The sequence below is a fragment of the Trichomycterus rosablanca genome, chromosome 1, assembly GCF_030014385.1.
Source record: "Trichomycterus rosablanca isolate fTriRos1 chromosome 1, fTriRos1.hap1, whole genome shotgun sequence".
NCBI classification, from domain to species: Eukaryota; Metazoa; Chordata; class Actinopteri; order Siluriformes; family Trichomycteridae; genus Trichomycterus; species Trichomycterus rosablanca.
Genome location: NC_085988.1, coordinates 49,894,982 through 49,913,706, shown reverse-complemented (window position 1 = coordinate 49,913,706; position 18,725 = coordinate 49,894,982). Strand labels below are relative to the sequence as shown.

Genomic DNA, 18,725 nt, shown 5'->3' with positions numbered 1-18,725 from the left:
TACATTGTTTTTAAATATTTCAATCATTTTCTCACACATTTATTGACAAACTGGAGATCCTCTGATCATCTTTGCTCATCCTTTCCTGGATGCTGCTTTTGTACCAAACCATCATTACAATCACCTGTTGACATCACCTGTTTGGAATCACATCATTATTTCATTTTTTCACATCATTACTAGCCTTAAATTGCCCCCGTCTCAACTTTGTTTGGAATGTGTTGCAGGCCTGAAATGCAGGAATGGAGGTATATTAACAAATAAAATAAAGTTGAGCAGATAAAACATGAAATATCTCAGGTTCAAACTGTCTGAAATCAAATAAAAGTCAAAGTAAATTTTTATTTTATTTGCATTTTCCATACTGTCCCAACTTTTTCTGATTTGGGGTTGTTGTTTTTTTTTTTACATGCAGCCCTTAAAATAGTTTAAATGTTAGTTAGTTTAGATAGTGATGTCATCTTTTTAATATGAAAAAAACCTTTATTAGTGTTTTTGGAACCTTTTCACCTCTATAATATTATGATGTGACATCCCAGATGTATTGATCATATCCAATTAATGCATTTCAGTTGCACTTTAAAGAATGTCATCAGAGACGCTTATGTTGCAGTATCTGCACAGTGACAGACTTTTGGACTTGCACTTTAAGAGCTTTTCAAAGATGTACTGCCATGATGAAAAAAGAGTTTGGCGAGCAGTGTTGACATGTTTTTGTCTCATTCATAGTTGCTTCTTATTTTGACATGTTTGACATGGCACAATAATGCATTTGAGGGTGAGAGTTATCAGCCAGATGCAGCCGTCTCTCACCTCAACCCAAGCATTCAATCCCCCCTTCGTTATTCTCCCTGTGGCCCCTCTCCCCATCCTGATCACTTTGTCTTCTCAAATGTTTCGTTAGTCCCCTATCCCCACAATTCCAACACAATCCGGTCTGCCTCGGCCAGATAAACATTATTCTTTCACACGACAGACACTCTACAGCTGGATTAATGTGGGTTTAGAGGAGCAGGGAATGAGAATGATCCAATGCTGCACTTTTCTACAAACCCCATTTCTGAAAAAGTTGGGACATTTTGTGAAATTTAGTGCAGGAACTGTGGTTTGTTGAACTTTTAATAAACTGACAAAAGTACAAAGAAATGACTTTTTATGTCTTGGTCAACAAACTTGATTGCATTTTGTAAATAGGAACACGTTTTAAATGTAATACCTGCAATGGCCATTTCAAAGATAAGTAAAAAAAAAAATCCTATTCAGGTTCTAATGTTTTGAAACATTCCACAACAAACAAGTGACTTGGTAACAAGTAATTAATTACCTGATGATTGGAAATAAATGGAGGATTCACCAGAAGCTAGGTCTTTGAAAGCAAATATGGGTCATGGCTCACTACATAGCCACAAAGTCTCAAGAGTACTTTGGAAAACCATTGTCAGTGAACACAGTCCATCACTGTGTCAAAAAATGCAATTCACAACCCTGTTACACAAAGAGAAACTCGCACATCAATTCTATGCACAAAATCCTTCGAGTTTTCTGAGCCAGAGTTCATCTTAAATGGATCAAAAGACTTTGGAAATGTGCTGTGGTCAGTAAGTCTATGTTTTTGCTAGTAGTTGGGAAAAACAGATGTCAAGTTCTCTGTGTTAAGGACAAAAAGTTCCATCCAGAACTTATTACCTTATCCTTATCCTGATCATTTATACAGAGACATACAGTATATTGGAGTTTTAGAGAGACAAATTCTGCACTCAAGGTCATGTCTTTTCCAGTAAAGTCTATAGTTATTGCAGCAAGACAATAAAAGACCTCATTCTGCATGCTCCGCAAAAGCATGTCTTTGTATTTGTAATTGACTGGTCTACCTGCAGTCAAGATCTGTGTCTTATATTATTTTTTTATATATATTTTTTGTTTATGCATTTTCTCCCGACTTTTTAGCACGTCCAACTGCCCGATTGCATCATGCTTCCTCTCCACTTATGCCGACCCCCGCTCTGATTTGAGGAGAACTAAGCTAACCCACGCCCCCTCCGACACGTGGGCAGCAGCTGTATGCATTTTGTCACCCACAATATGCGAATCAGTCTTGTGTATGGAGAGACACACCCTGATCCGCACTCTTTCATCAATCAGCCAGCAGAGGTCGTAGTGCATCAGTTATTAGGAGTCCCTATCCGGCTTAATACCCCACCCCTACAACAGGCCAGACATTGTTTATGTGGCCGCTCAGCCCAGCCAGATGGCAGAGCTAAGATTCGATACATTGTATTCGAAATTCCAGCTCTGGTGTGCTAGCATGTGTTTTTACCACTGCCCCACCTGAGCGGCTTAAGATCTGTGTTTTATTAAATGTATATGGTCCATCCTAAAAAAAGAGTATTAGACAGTGTCAACCAAAAACTGTTGAGCAGCCTTGAGTCTTGTATTAAGCAAGAAAGGGCAGAAATTCCACATGAAAATGAAAACAATTAGTATATTTGGTTTCCAAACAACTAAAAAGTTTAATTAATTGGAATTGTTATTTGACACTGGGCTAAACATGACATCAAATTCCAAATTTTATTATATTTACAACCCACGCAGCCACGGGGAGAATATGCAAACTTCACACAGAAAGGACCCGAACCACCCTGCCTGGGAATCGAACCCAGGACCTTCTTGCTGTGAGGCGACAGTGCTACCCACCCAGCCACCGTGCCGCCCTATTTGGAAATTGAGCATTATATAAGCAAGGCAATGCTATTTCTTTACATATGTCTTTAATTGCCTAAACAATTTAAAAAATTGTTTGTCTGAACAGAATGTTTGTTAAAAAATATAATAAATGCAACCTAAATATGCAGAATGTAACATTTATTTCTAGCAGTTAACAAAGAATCCTAAAGTAAGTAGAGAGAAAAATAAATAAATAAATAACAAATAAATAAAATGTTTGAAACTATGCTTGGTATTTACCTTGGTAAGTCAGACCTGTTGGGTTAAATTTGTCACATTTTTGGATGTAATATGCATCTATACAGTACATGTAGTTTATATCTCTTGTTTATATCAATACTGTTGATATAGACATTTTCTATTAATGTTTCATATACTATATACACAGATTAGGCATAACATTATGACCACCTTCCTTACATGTTGTTGGTCCCCCTTTTTCTGCAGCAAACTGAGATGCACTGTGTAGCTACAGTAGCTGGTCTGGAGTGTTTTTTTAAATAGATAATAAATATGATTATTGGTAACTAAACAATTAAAATGCTATTCCATTGACTCAATTTTATGTAAGCATACAAATTAAACCTCAGCATACAACCAGAGAATGAACACATCAGCAGGGTGATGAGTGGTGGCTAAAAGGCAGGCAACAAGTGATGTTTTAGTATAATAGGTTTCATATAGCCAGAATTATCTTCTATACATGAGAAGTCAAACATCTAAAAGTCATGTTTTGTTCTTGAAGAACACTAGCAGTCCCATATAGTTGTTAAACTCCAGCACCCGCACATATGGTTACCATTAATTACACTTTGATTAGCAGAGCCAGGTGTTCTAGTAATGAAAGTTAGCAAATATGTGCATAGGTGTATAGAATGATAATTACAGATACTGGGGTACCTATGTGAGCAGTTTAAAGCAATATTATAATATTACTGCAATTCCTTAAAATATAATCAAAATACATGCAATGTTTCAGAAACTAGAGTGAAATAACATTTATCTGTTCATCTTCAATAACCAGCTTTGGCCAAGTGAATCACAACATTTACATTTTCAGCATTTAGCAGACACTTTTATTCAAAGTGACTTACAGTACTGTGACAGTATATTGTCTAAGCAATTGAGGGTTAAGGGCCTTTCTCAGGGGCCCAACAGTGTCAGACTGGCAGTGGTGGGGCTTGAACCAGAAACCTTTGGCTTACTAGTCCAGTGCATTATCCACTAGGCCACACCTGTCCCAAAGCACAACACTCTTACAAAATACCATAGCCATCTGTTAGTGCAAATCCAAAGATGCAATAATTGGTGCCTCCCACTGGGTGGGTTGAATGGCATTTCATCAATCAATATGACACCAATGGATGTGTATGGATAGGAAGGTTAATGGTACCTTCTCTTGAAATTGTTCATCCTACTCATGAGGTTATATGTGGTGCAGGTTCACCTCACATTGAACAGAGGTAGTGCACATGCTTGTTCTATATATAGTATATATGTGTTGTGCTGGTATGAGTGGATAAGACACAGCAATGCTGCTGGAGTTTTTAAACACCTCACTGTCACTGCAGGACTGAGAATAGTCCACCAACCAAAAATATCCAGCCAACGGCGCCCCATGGGCAGCATCCTGTGACCACTGATGAAGGTCTAGAAGATGACCAACTCAAACAGCAGCAATAGATGAGCCATCGTCTCTGACTTTACATGTACAAGGTGGATCAACTAGGTAGGAGTGTCTAATAGAGTGGACAGTAACTCCAGCAGCATTGCTGTGTCTGATCCACTCACCCAGAACAACATACACTAACACATCACCACCATGTCATTGTAACTGCAGTTCTGAGAATGATCCACCACCTAAATAATACCTGTTCTGTGGTGTTAAGGGCCTTGCTTACAGGCCCAGCGATGGTAACTTAGAAGTTTTGGGACTTAAATACGACCAGTAATCTAGACACAAGACACAAATGTGTGAAAAGACACAAATTATCTGGTCAATTTTAGCCATGCAAGTTGAAATCTATGGTTGTTAGGGCAGACATTGTTTTTAAACCACATTTGTTTTTAAGCTACATTAATTTTTAAACCACGCATTATGTGCTACATTGTGTTCAACTACTACTGGTATTGTAAGCATTAGACATGTTATACTATAATATTCTCTGCCTACAGCAGGTTTATACCATTTAATCTGACCTTAAGCCAAAATGGTCCACACGCTTTCTTGTTTAAAAAAGAAATAGACTAGCCCTGTTAGACTAAGGTAAAGTTACACACAAGCTTTGTTTTGTAATTTATTATGATAAAAAGAGATCTTTAAATATGACATTGGTTGATTGACTAATTCATCTGCTTTACCACTTCTCTTTAAAGACCTTGGGTAAATAGAAGTGACTTTAAACACAGTCACACACACTACCTGCTGTGCAAATACGTTGTGGCTTTTAATTTCAGTGTGATATATAATCTAAAACGTTTGTGTTTCTGGGTAAGGAACTGGTAGACAGTAAACGTTTCTGCATTGTCATTTAACTAGGGATTGGAAGGAGTCCAGTTGGGCAAAATCCTTTGGCACTAAAGTTAGAGCCTTATCTATGAGGGTCAATCTTATAAGAAATGTCATTGTAAAGTGTGCTACATCTTGTGAATTTTTCTTGAAATTCAAATAAAGAGCATTTTATTACACTGAATGTCATAAACCTTGGCATTCAATGCCTTAGGATAAGGATGGAAAGGTTTTTGAAGGAAGCCACATAAGCACATTTGAAAATGACTTCTTAGTGTAGTGTATGTGTAATGTTGCCTCTCCTTGGTTTAAGCAGTCTGCAAATCATTAGCAAACTAAATTTCATTGCCTGGAAAAAGGGAACAGCTCTTCTGCATCGCAGAAAATGACATTAGCACTGGAGGATTTGCACAGGATGATTATTCACAGTGGCAAAGTATGCAGGGCTAAAAGCAGCACAGTATACCATTATTGGTATAATCAAATGCCATTATTAAACAAGCGATAATTGCTTACTGCTAAATTCACACAAACATAGAAATTAGATGTTTGCAGCTTGTAAAAAACTGTTGAATCACATGCTGACTCGTGACACAGATGAGCTGATTATCGAAGATGAATATGAGTCATGGTTTTGTTTTGCTTTAGGACAAAAGAAATTGATTAGTTGGTTCAGTAATTTGATTTCTTTCTGGAAGTCTAAATCATTAAAAAGTACTTGGTAACTTAACCTGATCTCCTCTTTAAAATGTTTGAAAAAAATCTCTATATCCAAAAGTATGTGCACATTCAAACAATGGTTTTGCATTTTAAATATTGTGTGTAATTTTGAATGGTATTTAGTGTTAAATATATAAAACACATTTTGTAGTGTAGAATAGTTACATTTAATCAAATCTGATGCAAAGTAACCTGAACAAACACATTGTGTTTATCCATGTGTGTTAAATATTAAGTAGGATCTATATTATTTTTATATTAGGTATGATTTCCACTAGATTTTGCAACATGACAGCATGGATTTCCCTTTATTCAGACATACACTGACTTTATCAGCTCCACTTACCATATAGAAGCACTTTGTAGTTCTACAATTACTGACTGTAGTCCATCTGTTTCTCTGCATGCTTTGTAAGCCTCCTTTCATGCTGTTCTTCAATGGTCAGGACCCCCACAAGACCACCACAGAGCAGGTATTATTTGGGTGCTGGATCATTCTCAGCACTGCAGTGACACTGACATGGTGGTGGTGTGTTAGTGTGTGTTGTGCTGGTATGAGTGGATAAGACACAGCAATGCTGATGGAGTTTTTAAACACCTCACGGTCACTGCTGGACTGAGAATAGTCCACCAACCAAAAACATCCAGCCAACAGCATCCTGTGACCACTGATGAAGGTCTAGAAGATGACCAACTCAAACAGCAGCAGTAGATGAGCGATCGTCTCTGACTTTACATCTACAAGGTGAACCAACTAGGTAGGAGTGTCTAATAGAGTGGACACGGTATTTAAAAACTCCAGCAGTGCTGCTGTGTCTGGTCCACTCATACCAGCACAACACACACTAACACACCACCACCATGTCAGTGTCACTGCAGTACTGAGAATGATCCACCACCTAAATAATACCTGCTCTGTAGTGGTCCTGTGGGGGTCCTGAAGAACAGGGTGAAAGGGGGCTAAAAAGGTATGTTTAGAAACAGATGGACTACAGTTAGCAATTGTAGAACTACAAAGTGCTTCTATATGGTAAGTGGAGCCGATAAAATGGACAGTGAGTGTAGAAACAAGAAGGTGGTTTTAATGTTATGGCTGATCGGTGTAAGAGCATTATTAAGTTAAACCACTATTGTTTAATTCACGTTTGTCTAGTCTAGTGGTGGTGTGTTTTCTACATCATTTAGCTGATGCTTTGTTATGTATGTGTGCCACTGCTTAGCCAAAAAAAACACTATTATGAAAATGGTTGTGCTGATATTATCTTTAAAGACATCAAATCAGCATTAAGAGACAACAAAATAAATAATTTGTTACATAATAAGGCTGTTGGCACTCCTATTTTGTTCACTTGATGGACCTACTGCTGGGCAGCTTTAGCATGCCAAAAAGCAAATTCACTTTTTCCAAATGTGGCAGTCACTGAGCTGTTAAGCATGACCCAGTTGTACTGCCAGTGTTTGTCTAGAAAAATTGCATTGTTGAGTGCTTGTTTATTTGCAGCATTTAACAGTAGTTATAGTTAATTCAATTAGATCGATTAGATAGAAGTTGTTTCTATATACTTTTGCCTTCATAATTTATAACCCAAACTGCAGAGTATAAAAGTAAGTTTTGTGTACACAAATTGTTCTGCCAGAGGATAAGATTTTACAAGAAAGTTATTTATTTCAGTTTCTAATTAGAAGCCATTGCTGCATTGTTTTCTACCCTGCACCTTTCAGTTGCCTCAGAGGCTTAGGGAAAGAATAATTTAACATGTTTGACCAAGTTTATGCCTGGTTTAGTTTATGCAAACAATTATTAGAAATTGCCTGATGACTCAGTAATTATTAGCTATTCACTCTGCTTTAATTAGGGAGCAACTCTTTAAGCAAAACTGAGCAAAAAATAAAAATCTGATCAACATAAAACTCAGACATCCCTGCTCTTACAGTGAACTAAATCCTAGCAAATATAAACACTGCTCCAGTGTGCAAAACAATATTAGTAAGTTGTCACTAATGGTATGTACACTTATTTCACATTACAAGCAGTTAAGAGTAAGAGTAGGGGGCAGAGATCAGAAGGTTGCTTGGTTTAAGCCCCACCACCTCCACGTTGCCACTAGTGGTTCCTTGAGCAACTCTCAATTGCTCCAATCATATTCAGTCATAATTGTAAGTCACTTTGGATAAAAGCGTCTGCTAAATGCTGCAAATGTAAATGAGTAAGTAGTCTACCTATACATACTGTACCTATACACCAATCAGGCATAACATTATGAGCACTGACAGGTAAAATGAATAACACTGATTATCTCTTCATCACGGTACCTGTTAGTGGGTGGGATATATTAGGCAGCAAGTTGATGTGTTAGAAGCAGGAAAAATGAGCAAGCGTAAGAATTTGAGCGAGTTTGACAAGGACCAAATTGTGATGGCTAGATGACTGGGTCAGAGCATCTCCAAAACTGCAGCTCTTGAAGCTCAAATTGCTGAAGAGGTTAATGCTGGTTCTGATAGAAAGGTGTCAGCACACACAGTGCATCGCAGTTTGTTGCGTATGGGGCTGCATAGCCGCAGCCCAGTCAGGGTGCCCATGCTGACCCCTGTCCACCTCAGAAAGCACCAAAATCGGGCATGTGAGCATCGGAACTGGACCACGGAGCAATAGAAGAAGGTGGCCTGGTCTGATTAATCAGGTTTTCTTTTACATCACAAGGATGGCCGGATGCGTGTGCGTCGCTTACCTGGGGAGCACATGGCACCAGGATGCACTATGGGAAGAAGGCAAGCCGTGTGATGCTTTGGGCAATGTTCTGCTGGGAAACCGTGGGTCCTGCTATCCATGTGGATGTTACTTTGACACGTACCACCTACGTAGGCATTTTTGCAGAAAATTTACACCCTTTCATGGAAACGATATTCCCGGGTGGCTGTGGCCTCGTTCAGAAGGATAATGCACCCTGCCACAAAGCAAAAATGGTTCAGGAATGGTTTGAGGAGCACAACAACGAGTTTGAGGTGTTGACTTGGCCTCCAAATTCCCCAGATCTCAATCCAATCAGGCCCCACCTCACAACTTACAGGAGTTAAAGGATCTGCTGCTAACTCCTTCAGGGGTCTAGTGGAGTCTATGCCTCGATGGGTCAGGGCTGTTTTGGCAGCGAAAGGGGGACCAACACAATATTAGGAAGGTGGTTATAATTTTATGCCTCATGTATATATATATCAAGGTTTTTTTTTGTTAAGGCTGCACATAAAATCTCAGGTTATTAAAATAAATTATTTTCCACTTGATATGACCGATAAAGGTGATTTTTTTACCCTACATGTGCACGAATACCATAGCTTTCATGTCTCATTCTATGGAACTGTATCTCAAGGTCGCACACCGCACATTCTTATGACATGCATTCATTGACAGCTTTGCTTTGCACTTGACGTCTGGCAGCTAGCTGATTTAAGCATTTTCGTAGAAGGTGCAGAATAAGAAATAAAAAGCTTACTATAACAATTTGATATAGTGGCAATATACAGAACATATAAATGGGGTTCAAACATGAAATATCCAAATTACATTCTTTTGTTAAATTGAATTGGTATGTCACCTCTGACTGAGGCCAATTAAATGGCTGGTTAGATTTCTGCTTCTTTGACAGCAACAGGTCACATATAATCCTAATAGGAAACAGTATTATATGTGACACAGGGCGATCCAGCACAATGTGTTAGTAAGTAATTTTACTATTATGTAGAATTACGTGCTGGTAGAATTCTTGCTCTATTGGTTATAGGATGAATTACAGCAGCAGATCATGCTTTCCCCGAGCAATCAAAATGTTAGACATGTAGCAAATAAGTCTGTAACTAAAGTGCTCTCGGATACATGTATAAAACATGACTACAAGAAGAAATGAAAACAACCCAGATACTATTAAGAACTCTTGTACAGTGGACCCTTGAGTTACTAACGGTTTACCATACAAACATTTCGGGTTACGAGCGATCTTTTTCAACTTAACGTACGAACAAATTTCGGATTATGAACAGAAATTCGCGAAACACGTGACGTCACGAACAAGTTGACTCCGACCGTCTCTCTCTCTCTCTCTCTCTCTCTCTCTATATATATATATATATATATATATAGTGAGCGAACATTCGGACAGCGGACAGTGTTTTTACTGTGTTTTCTTTATATTTTGTAAAATTTAATATTAAAATGGCCCCAATGAATGTGCAGAGGAAGTGCAGTGGTGGGAAAATGAAAAAATCACTATTTGTTGTTGTATAATTACTCCTGGCAGTAGCTGTCACTGTGTATCAGACAGAGGGGACAGTGAGTGAGAGAGAAGAAGGAATTCGGCTCAGTAAAGTATTCTTTCTTTCATGCAATTACACCTACAAAATGCAACACTATTGAAATAAAGAAGGAAATAATAGAGAAATATGAGAGTTATTGTTGTTTCTAGTAGATACATTTTATAAAAAAGAAGGAAATGTATTATGGTGTATAGTACAGCACACGTACTGTACTGAAATGTGATGTGTGTTTTGTGTGCAGTACAGTACTTCTGTGTATTGTTGTTTATTATTGTTTATTACAGTATTATCTATTCTATAATTTAAGATATATACTTGTATTTATACCAAAAAAGAGCATTTAAGACATTAGAAAGGTTAGGTAAGGGGGTGGTTTGGGAGGTCTGGCACGGATTAAATGTATTTACATTATTTCTTATGGGAAAAATAGGTTTAACTAACGAACATTTTGACTTAAGAACAGCCCTTCGGAACCAATTAAAATCGTAAGTCAAAGGTCCAGTGTATCTTGAATATTTGTACATCATTTTAAGTTTGCACATAATTGCAAACAAAACTGTGGTAATTAATTTAAAATCTACAATAGCCCCCTTTACATTCTAATGTAACAATTCTAAAGCTTTGTTTCAGCCAGTTTTTAATTTTCTCTCCTTGCTGGGATCACCCCTGCTGGGGAACAACTTTAAGAATAAATTACATTTTAGAGAAGTCCTCCCCGGAATCTTACATTGTTGATTTAATTACTGTATGTCTCACAGAGCGTTCCCCAGACCCCAACCCTGTCCTTTTTATCTCCCTTGAAAACCTGAAACTTGAAAGCACACACACACACACACACACAAGTCTCTCTGGAAAGGCCAGAAGTGACAGCGGATAAATTACAGCAGGGCTCCCTTTCTGTTCCACATCATTTTTATTAAAGAATTAGTTTAAGCAGGCTAGTCATCAACTTGTGGCCGCCTGGAGCGGAGACTGATTTTTAATCAAGTCATACTGTGATCATTTTAGAGACAGTACGATGATTAGGCTAGTGAAAGATCTATTATTATTATTTATTTTTGCTAATATAATATATACTGTGTATATTGTATTATATTTAACATTTTCCATTATATATAATTTAGTATTCTAGTACCTTTTTTCTAGCCTAAAATGTATGTCTGCTTTGGTTAGCTTGTATACATACAACTGTCACATGACCATGCAGAACTATTAACAGACTTTATGGTTCAATTAGGGCTGCTTGGACTATTATGGATTCTAAACTGTACTTAAAAGCTGGCAACAGACATTGTGGCCTAAATCCTTTGGATTCCATCAAACATACACAAATGAGGGAAAACATGACAACAATGTACTGTAGTAATTTATTATTGGTTTTTGACATGTGAATCCGTAGGTGACTGCGAATGCCAAAGTCTGATGCACATGGTCTATTACAGTGTGGACAACGAGGGCCGACCTTTGGAATTGCTGCAGCCTAATGTCGCTTTGCGTGACCTTTTTGATTGGCATCAAACCATTCGTTTAGAAAATTATGTAGACCTGCTTGGCATAGGGATCTCCACTCATCTCTGTCGACTGCCTTGGCCTCCAAAATAGATGGTTTGATGTTGCATTTGAGCAGAATTGCTTTAATGTGGTCCATATACCGCTTCTTGGGACGGCCGACTGAATGCTTTCCTGCTACCAGTTCACCATAGAATAGCCGTCGGGAAGTCGATTTTACGATAGCGTAGTTGTCTCTGCAGCAGTAAGTGTTCGGCTGGAGTTATGCTGGCCTTATTTAGAATTTCCGCATAAGCTATTCTGTGCCACCATTGAATGCCAAGGATGCTCCGCAGGCAGCGACCATGGTAATCTTCAAGTGCTTTGATATGTCTCCGATATGGGGTCCATGTCTTGCATCCATAGAATAGCGTTGAGACCCAGGCGGCTTTGTAAACCGCTACCTTAGTAGATACCCATGTAATATGCTATAACAACATCTCTGACCCACAGAGACATGGACTTCACAAGTCTGAGAAATCTGGATTTGCCATGGTGTCCAGTTCCAAATCCTGCAATCAATGATCTCATAAAGAGTTTGACAGGCCTGTGGCTACACAATCCCATACATAGAATAATTTGATGCACTTTGTACTGTGACATATTTACCTCATCACCAGTATTAAAATAATCTGCAATTCAAACCACAGTAACACTTATGGTGAACCATGGCAAGCGTCATAGCTACCATGTCCTCTGCCATCAGGGAAATGACCACTTATCAGCCTGTCGGCGTGACACGTCCCTCCTTGGACCACTGTCTGTGGGTACTCATCACACCTGTGTTATATTAAAGATGCACATAACCCAATTGAATGACCATAACAATTTGACCCTCATTAACTTATGAACAATCATGAACAAAAAGGCATTGGTCATAACCTCTTGATGCAGCAACTGGCAAAACGGATGGCCCATATAGAAGATCAACCACTTCTGGCCAGGACTCCGCGGTGTACACTCACCTGCAAGCCAGCAGCCACTCATTTAATGATGATGATGTGCAGATCCTTGACAAGGAGGAGCACTGGTTTGAACAGGGAGTCAAAGAGGCCATCTATGTGAAGAGGGAACGACCATCCCTGAACCGAGGGGGGCGGGGGGGTCTACATCTCTCACCATCTTACAATGCCATAATAGGAGCTATACCCCAATCATATGTGAAAGGCACACATGGCAATTGTAATTAATGGTCATTGTGATTTGCATATGGACCTGATCACATGTTATGCAATGTTATGGGTGGTGATCGGTCGTTATTCAAATCGTCTCCATATAAGGTTGGGGTTATTCACCACCAGCTCAGACTGAAGAAGTCACTTGAATGAGTGATGAAACATACAGGGGTTGGACAATGAAACTGAAACACCTGTCATTTTAGTGTGGGAGGTTTCATGGCTAAATTGGACCAGTCTGGTGGCCAATCTTCATTAATTGCACATTGCACCAGTAAGAGCAGAGTGTGAAGGTTCAATTAGCAGGGTAAGAGCACAGTTTTGCTCAAAATATTGCAATGCACACAACATTATGGGTGACATACCAGAGTTCAAAAGAGGACAAATTGTTGGTGCACGTCTTGCTGGCGCATCTGTGACCAAGACAGCAAGTCTTTGTGATGTATCAAGAGCCACGGTATCCAGGGTAATGTCAGCATACCACCAAGAAGGACAAACCACATCCGACAGGATTGACTGTGGACGCAAGAGGAAGCTGTCTGAAAGGGATGTTCGGGTGCTAACCCGGATTGTATCCAAAAAACATAAAACCACGGCTGCCCAAATCACGGCAGAATTAAATGTGCACCTCAACTCTCCTGTTTCCACCAGAACTGTCCGTCGGGAGCTCCACAGGGTCGATATACACGGCCGGGCTGCTATAGCCAAACCTTTGGTCACTCGTGCCAATGCCAAACGTCGGTTTCAATGGTGCAAGGAGCGCAAATCTTGGGCTGTGGACAATGTGAAACATGTATTGTTCTCTGATGAGTCCACCTTTACTGTTTTCCCCACATCCGGGAGAGTTACGGTGTGGAGAAGCCCCAAAGAAGCGTACCACCCAGACTGTTGCATGCCCAGAGTGAAGCATGGGGGTGGATCAGTGATGGTTTGGGCTGCCATATCATGGCATTCCCTTGGCCCAATACTTGTGCTAGATGGGCGCGTCACTGCCAAGGACTACCGAACCATTCTGGAGGACCATGTGCATCCAATGGTTCAAACATTGTATCCTGAAGGCGGTGCCGTGTATCAGGATGTCAATGCACCAATACACACAGCAAGACTGGTGAAAGATTGGTTTGATGAACATGAAAGTGAAGTTGAACATCTCCCATGGCCTGCACAGTCACCAGATCTAAATATTATTGAGCCACTTTGGGGTGTTTTGGAGAAGCAAGTCAGGAAACGTTTTCCTCCACCAGCATCACGTAGTGACCTGGCCACTATCCTGCAAGAAGAATGGCTTAAAATCCCTCTGACCACTGTGCAGGACTTGTATATGTCATTTCCAAGACGAATTGACGCTGTATTGGCCGCAAAAGGAGGCCCTACACCATACTAATAAATTATTGTGGTCTAAAACCAGGTGTTTCAGTTTCATTGTCCAACCCCTGTATCTCTACAACAAACTTGTGTCAAGATGAACTGATTCAACTTTCTGGATTGATCATGACCTTTTTAGACATTCCATTCCGAAATAACAGGCATTATTAAAGAGTCTGCACCCCCATCCTTCCTTTCCATTGTGCCTATAACAAGCACTTTTTAAGAGAGGCTTTTAACAAATTCTGGAGTGTGTCAATAGAAACTAATACCAAATTAGTTAATAAAAGTAAATAATAAAAGTAGGTAAGGCACTGATGTTGAACAAGAAGGCCTGAGGTCAAGGCTCTGTGTTCACCAAAGTTCCTCCTCACCAATGTTCAAACCATGTTTTATGGACCTTGCTTTGTGCAGAGAGGCAATGACTCTTTTAACAAAAGATGTGGCTGAAACACCTAAACCTTATAATTAGGGGTGTTTAAATACTTATTGCCATATAAAATCCTTGCTATAATGAAAGTATTTGTAATTTATGTAGGGTAGGTGTAATTACCCCTCCCTTCCCAGTTAATCACTTGGATATTCTATGTACTGTACAACTCTTTTCACCTGACCAACCACACTCCCAGGTGAGGCTTAAGCACAGCTGGTCACATCACCCACTACTCTCTCGAACTTGCTTTTTCATTCATAAAGAGCCCATTTGATTTCTGATCCTGTTTACCCATGGTCTTGAAGGTCTTTCGAGTGGCTTCTTCTGCTTTTTAGGGTATCACTTGACAACTGGATAGGTCTACTGGTTGTCCATGCAACGTGACTGGCCCAGCAGAGTTTAGTCTTTCTGTATTTCACAATTACATCTTTTATGATGGTCCTCATCCTGAGCTTTTCGTTCTTGATGCGCTACCTCAGTGACACACCCAGCATTGAATTCTCCATAGCCCTCTGCGCCATTCCCAGACACTGTTTCTTCTGCTTTGTTGTGACCCAGGTCCCATCCTCCATGAGATTTCCTTTTCCATGTTTTGATGCAAGTTTTCTTTTCTGCCCCAGGTAGACATATTCCTCCACTTACTCTATTTCATCGCTTCCCACCATTATCCACCCTTTTGTGTAATCCTCAGGTGGCATTAATGTCATTTTCATGTGGTTGATCTTGAGGATTAGTGCTGAGCTGTCCAGTTTTGCCAGCATGATCAAAAGAAATGTTTACACATTAGGTGCTGTTGTCAGCTTTAGGTGATGTTGCTCATTTACACTATATGAACAAAAGTATTGTTGTATTTACTGAATCTATATTGAATTTATATGCTTCAGTCACAACAGCTGCTAACAGGTGCATTGAATTAATTATATATGAATATTATATACTTCCAACTTTGGCCATTATATACTTCCAACAAGGCTCTTACCTGTTCAAACATCAATATCTACAAAGACATAAAGAAAAGCTTGGTTTGAAGAAACTCCTGTGGCCTGCACAGAGCCCTGACCTCAGCCTCAGTGAACAGCTTAGAAATTAAGTGGAACATCAATTGAGGCTTTCGGAACTTACATCAGTGCCCATCCATACAAACGTTTTTTTGACTAAATAGTTACAGATTCCCACATCCCACAGAAGCCTTCTCAGAAGACTGGCTGTTGTTATAGCTAAAAAGATCACATATAGGTCTGTCTATTTTAATGCTATTTTTGAAATAGGGTGTCCAACATACTTTTGGCCATTATAGTGTATAGAGGTGCTTATGTGGAGCATAAAAGTGATTGAGCTACACAGTGCTAGTAACCTGGGATTGTTTTCCCGTCTGTGTGACATTTGCAATGTTCCTCCTGTGTCTAGATGGTATTTGTCCAACTATAAAAACATCATTTTACTCTTGATACCCTCTTGTAATGAATGTGTGACTGAGGGTGCGTTTGTCTGTTTGTATTCTTGCTTCACATGCAGTATTTCCAAACTAGGCTATAGCGACCATTACCATGATGAGTGATTACTGAAGATAAATATATAAAATTATAATTAATTAATGATTATTATGCTATTTAGCAATTATCACCAAGGCTAATAGAGGGCACTTGTGCAGCTGATTTTTGTCGGTGTATGTGGTTTTACTGTCAAAAGTACCATTTTAAGCATTGCCCAACTCCCCCCTTCCTGGATGAACAATGCCATTCATTTGCCTTGCTGATTGAACTTGATTGATTCGCCTCCTCCACTGTCTAGTACTCATGTCAGATGCGTTGGTGTACATGCTCATATTAGTCATCAGTCACCAAATAGCTAAATCCTTGTTTCCAGGTACCGCCAGATTAATGGTGCTTCAAAGCTATTTCTGCAAGTCAAACGGTTCTCATCTGTAAAACATTCTGCACATATTTTACATAAAAAGATCTAATATTTTAAATAAAAACAGGGATATGGAAGCTTTGGAATTTAAGTTATTTTGCTATAGTTCTTCTGTTACTAAAAGATTGGAACACCTTTTTGTTTTAACAATTACTTTAATTTTGAGTTTTCCAAAATACAACATGGGCATTAAGGTGACACTAATAGTAGCTCAAGGATCCAGAGGACCTGGGTTTGATCTTTGCCTCCATTCACTGCCATGTTTTTCCCATGTCCATGTAGTACTCCAGTTTTCCGTTTTTAACACTTCTCAATAGGAGGATTGGCACTGTTTAAAATACACAGATCAGCCATAACATTAAAACCACCTCCTTGTTTCTACACTCACTGTCCATTTTATCAGCTCCACTTACCTTATAGAAGTACTTTGAAGTTCTACAATTACTATCTATTTCTCTGCATGCTTTGGTAGCCCCCTTTTATGCTGTTCTTCAATGGTCAGGACTCTCCCAAGACCACTACAGAGCAGGTATTATTTGGGTGGTGGATCATTCTCAGCACTGCAGTGACAATGACATGGTGGTGGTGTGTTAGTGTGTGTTGTGCTGGTATGAGTGGATCAGACACAGCAGCGCTGCTGGAGTTTTTAAAATGTCCACTCACTGTCCACTCTATTAGACACTCCTACCTAGTTGGTCCACCTTGCAGATGTAAAGTCAGAGACGATCGCTCATCTATTGATGCTGTTTTTAAACACCTCACTGTCACTGCTGGACTGAGAATAGTCCACCAACCAAAAATATCCAGCCAACGGCGCCCCGTGGGCAGCGTCTTGTGACCACTGATGACAACTCAAACAGCATCAATAGATGAGTGATCGTCTCTGACTTTACATCTACAAGGTGGACCAACTAGGTAGGAGTGTCTAATAGAGTGGACAGTGAGTGGACATTTTAAAAACTCCAGCAGCGCTGCTGTGTCTGATCCACTCATACCAACACAACACACACTAACACACCACCACCATGTCAGTGTCACTGCAGTGCTGACAATGATCCACCACCTAAATAATACCTGCTCTGTGGTGGTCCTGACCATTAAAGAACAGGGTGAAAGCAGGCTAAAAAGTATGTAGAGAAATAGATGGACTATAGTCAGTAATTGTACAGTAATTGTAACTACAAAGTGCTTCTGTATGGTAAGTAAAGCTGATAAAATGGACAGTGTGTGTAGAAACAAGGAGGTGGTTTTAATGTTATGTACTTCTGGATTGCCTCACACCTAATGCAAACCTGATTAGCAAGGTTAAGAACCATGCGCAGGTCCTTAACGGCAGAGCTAACCCAGCTTTTAAAAGCTTTTATGAATTTTATGACATAAAATAATGTGCTTGCATAAATATGCACACCCTTAAATTAATACCTTGTTGAAGCACCTTTTGTAACAAATAAGCCTCTGTGCCCCTGGAGTTTGTTTATGTGCCACGCCCTTCTCTACAGGAGCACATGATGGAGTGTTTTCAAGTGCCAGGTCGACGCCCCTTATCATGACTGGTTTGCTGCTAATTGTCCACAGCTGCACCTTGTTGTAGGTAATGCTAAGGTTCCTAGGTCATGTTATTTTGATTTGATCTGGTTTTCCCTGCTGGGTTTGGGTTTGGGTTTGGGTTTGGGTTTGGGTTTGGGTTTGGGTTTGGGTTTGGGTTTGGGTTTGGGGCTGGGGCTGGGGCTGGGGCTGGGGCTGGGGCTGGGGCTGGGGCTGGGGCTGGGGCTGGGTTTGGGGCTGGGTTTGGGGCTGGGTTTATGTTTATGCGCTTATCAGTTAGTCCATGCTTAAAAGTCTTGGTAAGTGTTGTTCATATTTGGTGTTAGCTTAGCTTAGGGTCTAGTATAGGTTAGTTAGTTCATGTTTAGCTTTAGCATTTAGCTTAGTTATGTGTGTTTAGCAGTTAGCTTAGAAGTTAGCATAGTTTGTGTAGTAGTGTGTCGTCTTGTACCTTGTCTTGTCTTTTTGTTATTATTAAACACATTGT

At 39.6% G+C, this 18,725-nt stretch overlaps 1 protein-coding gene across 1 annotated transcript in view; it reads left to right on the top strand.

The window, feature by feature from the left end:
- chrm2a (cholinergic receptor, muscarinic 2a) overlaps nucleotides 1-18,725 on the top strand; it is a 212,194-nt gene that overhangs the window by 48,838 nt on the left and 144,631 nt on the right. The gene's annotated exons all lie outside the window — the stretch shown is intronic.